This window comes from Lathyrus oleraceus, chromosome 7 (assembly GCF_024323335.1).
Source record: "Lathyrus oleraceus cultivar Zhongwan6 chromosome 7, CAAS_Psat_ZW6_1.0, whole genome shotgun sequence".
NCBI lineage: Eukaryota > Viridiplantae > Streptophyta > Magnoliopsida > Fabales > Fabaceae > Lathyrus > Lathyrus oleraceus.
Window position 1 is genome coordinate 524357136 of NC_066585.1, and position 7881 is coordinate 524365016.

The following is a 7881-nucleotide window of genomic DNA, read 5'->3' on the forward strand; positions in this document are numbered from 1 at the left end:
ACTGCAAATAAACATATATAAAATATATCTAATAACACCAAGACTCTATTATGTCATGTTTCATTAAATTTAAAATATCAATGACATTAACTTATAAGCAATATAACTTAGAAAGTCAAGATATAAACATCCTCACAAACTAAAGCTAAATAAAATATTTTAAATAAAATTAGTATAAAATACTCAAGTCTTACACTTCTTAACTTCATCATGTATTTTTAATTATAGATTATAAATCATAAAAGATTAAAATACTAGCTCTTCTTGTAACATTTTTTCACCAATATGCAAAATATAAAAATCTTATTAGACTTTATATCACACATTTAAACAAATAAAAATCTTCAACAATCCATCATTACAATTAACTTAATATTTTTCCAGTGCCACCAATAGAAATTTGAATCTAAAACACCGATAACAATATAGAATAAAAATAACATAATTCAATATTACAAAAGTAACACCCATATTAACAAACTAGAAATCATTAAAAATAAGATTTGGGGAAAATTAAAATATTGAAATCATAATAAGAAATAAAATTCGTACAACACTAAATAGCATCAACATCCCATCACAGTGCAGTTATGAACAAAACTCCTTGATTCCTTTGTCGCAAGTTGGTTCCACTGTGGTGCATTTTCGTCAGGGACCCAAGCACTAATCTCAAGCATGCCTCTACCATGAAGATTATGAGTTCCAAGAAATATTATCTTATCTCCACATGCCCTAAATGCTAATCCCCAACCATTCATTGAGTTTTCTTGCTGAGGAAATCCTCCAATGGTAACCCATGAATTGTTTCCTTTAACATACTTCTTTACTTCCTGTTGTGAATAATCAGCAGCATACAATATATTATTTACAACAGCAACCAAAGGAGGTGACCCAGAAGGAGGTGGTGTCTCAAGCACCTCATTTCTCATTGAGAACATGTTGGGTATTTCACGTCATTCTTTTGTCGTCATATCAAACTCTTCACCGCATGTAAGTTGCGTTATTTTGTCAACTGCAATTCCACCAACAACATAAAATTTTTCATCCATAAATATACCTGAACACATTTTTCTTGCTTTATTCATGTTTGGAAGGGTTTCCCATTTTCCAGTGTCAGAGTTATAGAGCTCAACAGAGCTTAAGATGTTACCACGCATATCACAACCACCCGCTAATATGGCAATTCCTCCTAAGCTAGCAGAAGCAAACAAGCATCTAGGAGTATTCAACATTTTCCCAACTGACCACATATTTGTTAGAAGGCTATACTTATACATTTTAGGACCCATTAATTCCTTACCAAAAACTAAAAGCTCGGTACCAATAGCCAGAGACTCCTTATCAGACAACATAAAGCATTCATCGCAAATCATTTTAGGTAATTGCATCCATCGACCACTAATTCGGTCAAATTCCTCCCATTTAAGAACTTCACAATTGAAGTAAACCCAATGTTCTATTATTCCTATTTTTCTCCTAAGTTGATAAAGTTCCCCAGATCGAATTAGTGATCGGAAACTCGTATTTAGTGCAGCAATTGACCCATAATCAGATCTTGATAATTGAAGGAGACAATGAATTGATATATCCCGACCAAGTTGCTGAATAAGAATACCTAAATCAGAAGTCTCACCAACATGTCGTTTTCCGTTGTTATTTCCTTTTGAATGGGAAGGGAAAATGGAAATCTTTTGCTTTCCCTCTTCTTGATTCTTTTGCTCTTCCTTTTTCTTAGGATCTTCCACTCGGTCTTCTATGTTTTTAGACATCACTTGTGTTTTTTTCTATATTTGGTTAATTTTTCTTTCCTTGAAGATCCAAACGTGATGATAATAAAAATAAAACTATTTATCTTTCTTATATGATTTTGGCATCAAATATACTTGATCTGCAAAGATATATGAAAAAATCCTCTACAAATGTTAAATGGAATGAAAAAAAAAAATACTATCAAACAATTTCCATCAAATAACTTTTTTTTTATCGAAAATGAGAAGAACTGGGCACAAAATCACACATCAATACTTTACGGGTATAACACGTGCACACAAACATAACACACATGATAACGAGTATCCAATTATCAATACCATCTTATTAAAAATCAAGATTTATTGTTCTAAAGAATTTTAACCTTCAATATCAGATATTTGTAAGTTACCATAGGAAAGAAGTTCAAATATAAGAGTGAGGAGTTTTTGAAACTTAATCAGATAAATAAATTCAATAAAAATAATGAATTTCATATCCAATTTGAAGAACTGCAATATTAATCCATCAGAAAAATTGTTTTTGATAAATAAAATACTTGTAATTTAAATTAGCATAATTCTCATTCAGTATTTTCTACACAACAATTTATACTCAATTGGAAAATTTTGATGATCAAGAAAAACACAGATACAAAACATCAAAATAAAATGGGAGAACAAGAAGAAAAACTTACAAATTTGAAAGAACTAAGCAGTGAAATTGAAAAGTTAGATCTCTATCTACAATTTCTCTTATCTCCAAAGTACATATTGTCTCTTATCAATATTATATGTATGAGAGATTATGTCATTTATATGTCAGTAGTATTGTTTATATAGTGTAAAAAAATATATTAAAAAACAGAAAACAAAAAAATTGCATTCGCCCATGGTATACGTAAACTACTGCACAAATTCACTATTTGGGGTTATCTGCGTGAAGTCAAATCTATTAACTACCTGACCTATATTGTGATCTTTGGTCATGGTATATCAATTCCTTTTTATTTATTTATAATATATTTTGTTGTTTCTTTATTTTCCATTGAATCATCCTGCTTATTGTATTTCATATTATTTGTCTTTTTTGCTTTAATTTTAAATTATCTCATGATTTAGGCCCTTTATAAACCTAATCCTCTGGACGAGGATGAGATTTTTTTTTATACGAGTAAATATGAAGTTTATAATTTGGACTATTTTGAGGAAAGGTTTTGTCATTATCTCATTAGATTCAACTTTACTTTTAAATTTATGTTTATTGTATAGTACACAGTCTTTGTTTTTCCTTGAAAAATTTATTGACGATTCTTTACTTCTTCGTATTTTTTGTTTTAAGTTCATTTTAGAATATCAAAAATATTTTAAAAAATTATATTTTCTATTTAAATTATTTATCTATTTTTTCTATAATACGGTCAATACCTTTATTATTTAATCTTTTTAAAAAGACTGTTGTTGATAAAATAATGGTTAATGTTAAATTGAACTAAAAGATCAAAACTATATATATATATATATAATATATATATATATATATATTATATATATATATTATATATATTATATATATATATATATATATATATATATATATATATATATATATATATATATATATATTGTGATTAATCAAGATTCATCAAGATTCATTCATGGTGAAATACAACCATGCCATTATCAAGGATCTTGCAAGAAGATAACAGAAAACAGAATGATAACATAACAAAAATAGTAGAAGAGAAAGGAGAATAAAGAGGAAGGAAGAAGATGAAATGAAATACTGTTATGCTGATTGATTATTACATGTGGCAATATATCCTTTATATACAACAACCTTATCTCCTATCTACCAATCATGATGGAGTAAACTAAACAAACTAATTAGCCTAAACCATAATGATTAGCATGATTAATCTCAACAGCCCCTCTAAAGCTAAGCATGGTGAATATTGATCATGCCAAGCTTGGAAATGAATTTGTTGAATGTTGAAGTTGGTAATGCCTTGGTTAAGAAATCAGCCAGCTGCTCATGTGTAGAGATAGGTAGAAGTCGAAGTAATCCTTGTTGAAGTTTCTCACGAACCAAATGACAATCAATTTCTAGATGCTTAGTTCGTTCATGGAAGACCGGATTGGACGCAATATGCATTGCGCTTTGACTGTCACAATAAAGAACAGGAAGTTTGGTACACTTGATGTGCAGTTCCTTCATGAGAACAATCAACCAAAGCAGTTCACACGTGGCGAATGACAATGCTCTGTACTCTGCCTCTGATGATGATCTGGAAATGGTGTCCTGTTTCTTTGTACGCCATGATATAAGAGAGGTTCCAAGAAAAAAATAGTATCCTGAAATGGATCTTCTTGAGTCAATACAGCCTGCCCAGTCAGAATCTGAGAAACCAAGTAATTGCAGCTCAGCATTTCTTCGAAATATTATTCCTCTGCCAGGACTGTTTTTCAAGTATCTAATGACTCTGCAGGCAGCATGATAGTGAGCCATTGTTGGGTTGTGCAAAAACTGGCTAAGTTGTTGTGTGGCATAAGTAATATCTGGGCGTGTGGTATTAAGATATAACAGTCGTCCTATCAGTCGTCTATATGATCCAACGTCCTCAAAGGCCTTGGCATTGTCAGCATGTAACTTGACAGATGGATCTGTAGGTGTGGGAGCTGGTTTGGATCCAAGCATGTCTGATTCCTGCAGAAGATCAAGATAGTATTTTCTTTGGGACAATGAAATTCCTGCCTGTGAATGAGCAACTTCAAGGCCAAGGAAATACTTGAGTAAGCCCAGATTTTTGATGCTGAAATTTTCATCCAGGATAAGCTTAATGCGATCAAACTCAGACATGGATGTTCCAGCTAGGATTATGTCATCAACATATACTAGAATGGCTGTGAAATGATCATTGGTTTTCAAAGTGAAGAGTGAGTAATTAGAAGCAGACTGAATGTAACCTTGCTGCAGGAGTAAAGCTGTCAATTTTTCATACCATTTTCGACTGGCTTGCTTCAGACCATATAAACTCTTTTGGAGTTTGCACACTTGGTTAGGTCTGTGACATGTTACACCTTCAGGTATGGTCATGTATACATTTTCCTGCAATTCCCCATGTAGAAAAGCATTGTTAACATCCAATTGATGCAAAAACCAGTTGTTGATGGCAGCAGTTGCAAGAAGAGTTCTGACAGTGGTAAGGTTTGCTACAAGTGAAAATGTGTCAAAAAAATCAAGCCCTTCAATTTGATTGTATCCCTTTGCAACCAGTCTGGCTTTATACCTTTCTATTGTGCCATCTGCTCTATGTTTCACTTTGAAAACCCATATGTTACCAATAGGTTTGACATGTAGTGGCAAATCAACTATGTTCCAAGTCCTATTCTTGTCTAGTGCATCTAATTCAGACTTCATAGCCTTGATCCAATGTTCAGACAAACATGCTTCTTTGTAGTTCTTTGGTTCATGTGTAGAGGTGATATTGGATGCAAAGACACGATGAGATGCAGATAAAAAATGTAGGGAATCATAATTTGAGATAGGGTAGTTAGTTGTACCTGATGATGACTTGACTGCTGATACATCAGATGTATTGCACACATAATCTGAGAGATAATGAGGTGTATGCTTAGCTCTAACAGGCCTGCTGTCAATAACTGGTGCATCAGTAACAGGTTGAGTGTCATGGTTTTCATCAGTATTATCCAGAGGTTCATGGTGTAGTGTGTCAGTGGTTGTGTCAGAATAAGGCTCATGTTCCTCAGTTGTGGGTTCAATGTTTTGTGTTGGAACATGTGTGGCAGGTTTATTGTGTGATGAGTCATTAGAATCTTTGTATGGGTGATAAGTCTAGTTAGTGGAATTCACATTTGAGTAAGGGAAAATATGTTCATGGTGTATAACATTTCTAGAAATCAGAACTGTATGACTGTTAATGTCATAGAGTATCACACCTTTCATACTATTTTTGTATCCTAAGAAAACACATTTTCGACCTCTTGGCTCTAATTTGGTTCTGTGCATATGTAGTGTGGATGCAAAAGCAAGGGATCCAAAAACTTTAAGGTTGTGCATATCAGGATGAGTGTTGTGCAGTATGAAGTGAGGAGACATATTGTTTAAGACTTATGTATGAAGTTTGTTTATAATGAATGTGGCATGTAGAATAGCATATGACCAGAATTCTTTTGGAAGTTTGGATTGAAAAAGTAGGGCTCTCCCAACATTTAGTAAATGTTGGTGTTTCCTCTCCACACGACCATTTTGTTGTGGAGATTCAACACAGCTGGTTTGGTGGATTATTCCTTTAGATGAAAAAAATTCAGGGATATTAAACTCAGGGCCATTATCTGTTCTAATGATTTTGACATGGAGACTATGTTGGTTTTCTATGAGATTGACAAAATCAATGACATGCTGTCTAGCTTCAGATTTGGTTTTCATTAGTGTTATCCATGTATATCTGCTACAATCATCAACAACAGTTAAAAAATAGGAATGGCCATGTAAAGATTGGACTGCAAGAGGTCCCCAAATATCAAAACGAACCAAATCATAAGGATGAGCAGCTCTATTATTACTAACAGTATAAGGGAGTTTTCTTTGTCTAGCATAGCTACAAACATCACAAACATCCTTGTGATTAACTTTGATAAAAGGAAATTGAGTGTGTAGGTACCATAATCTGTTTTGAGATAAGTGTCCTAATCTAAAATGCCATAAGGCTTTGTCAGGTAAGATGACACTGGCTGCTAAAGCAGATGTTAAAACAGGTGTGTGTGTGGCAGGTGAATCATTATCTCTCAGTGTTAGGTAATACAATCCATCTTTCTGCTCAGCAAAACCAGTCATCTTCAGGGTGAGTTTGTCCTGTATGACACATTGTGATTTAAGGAAATTGACAATGTAATTAGAAGATTCACACAACTTTGAAACAGATAATAAATTCAAAGAAAATTCAGGAAGTAAAAGCATATTATGCACAATGAAATCAGGTGAGAAATGAATTGTTCCAGAGTGATCAGCAACAAGACATTGGCCATTTGGTAATCTAACATTGATAGGGATAATTTTCTTATATGTGTGAAACCATTTGACAGAGCTACAAATGTGATCAGTAGCTCCTGAATCAATGATCCAAGAGTCGTTACTATTACTATGCATGCAATGATATGTGTTACCTGTTGATGGATGACCAACAACAACTTGGTTGGAAGAAGCATGTGCTGAAGATTGTCCAAGATTAGATTTCTGAAGTAGATCCATTAGAGCACTGAATTGGCCTTGAGTCATAGGTGAATTGTCACTCTGAATATCAACATTATGAGATGAAGATCCATCATTATTTCCATCTGTTGCCACATTGCTAGCTGAAGTTTGAAATTGTTTCTGCATATGAGGTGGAACACCATGTTTCTTGAAGCAATTTTCGACAGTATGGTTAGTCTTGCCACAAAATGTGCAAATGCGAACACCATGTTTGAAGGCATTGTTTCTTGTTTCAAACCTCTTGGAATCAGCAACATTAATCAGTGTTTGGGCTTCATCATGTGGAATGGGGAGCTGGAGTTGGTGTTCATGTTGAATCACCATGGAAAATATCTTGTTCATAGTTGGTAATGGATCCATCAACAAAATTTGGGACTTCACTACAGCAAACTGTTCGTTTAAACCAGTCAAAAATCTGATGATCTGCAATAGCTGGTGATGAGATCTTGCACTACGCATAGCCTCACATGTACACTTTATGCGGCAGGTGCAAGTTGGTAAAGGTAGATACAAATCCAGCTCTTCCCAAAGGATTTTAAGATCAGAGAAAAAAATTTGTAACTGATTTAGTTTCTTGTTTCAGGTTGTAAATTTCTTGTTGCATCTCAGAGATTCGTATTAAATCGCCCTGTGAAAACCTTTCTTTCAAGTCATTCCATACATCCAACGCATTTTCCATGAAGACAATGGACTGTGAGATTGAATCTGAAACAGAATTCATGATCCAAGAATGAACAAGCATGTTACAGCGGTTCCAAGCACGCAGGGATGGATCGAAAGAATCTGATGGAGCAGGGAGAGAGCAATCAATGAACTCAATCTTCATTTTTTAACCAAGAGCTCTCTTCATGCTTCGAG

At 33.6% G+C, this 7881-nt stretch overlaps 1 pseudogene; it reads right to left on the reverse strand.

Moving 5' to 3' along the window:
• Positions 1-363: 363 nt before the first annotated feature.
• On the reverse strand, positions 364-2544 carry LOC127101661 (F-box/kelch-repeat protein SKIP11-like; annotated as a pseudogene).
• Positions 2545-7881: the final 5337 nt, after the last annotated feature.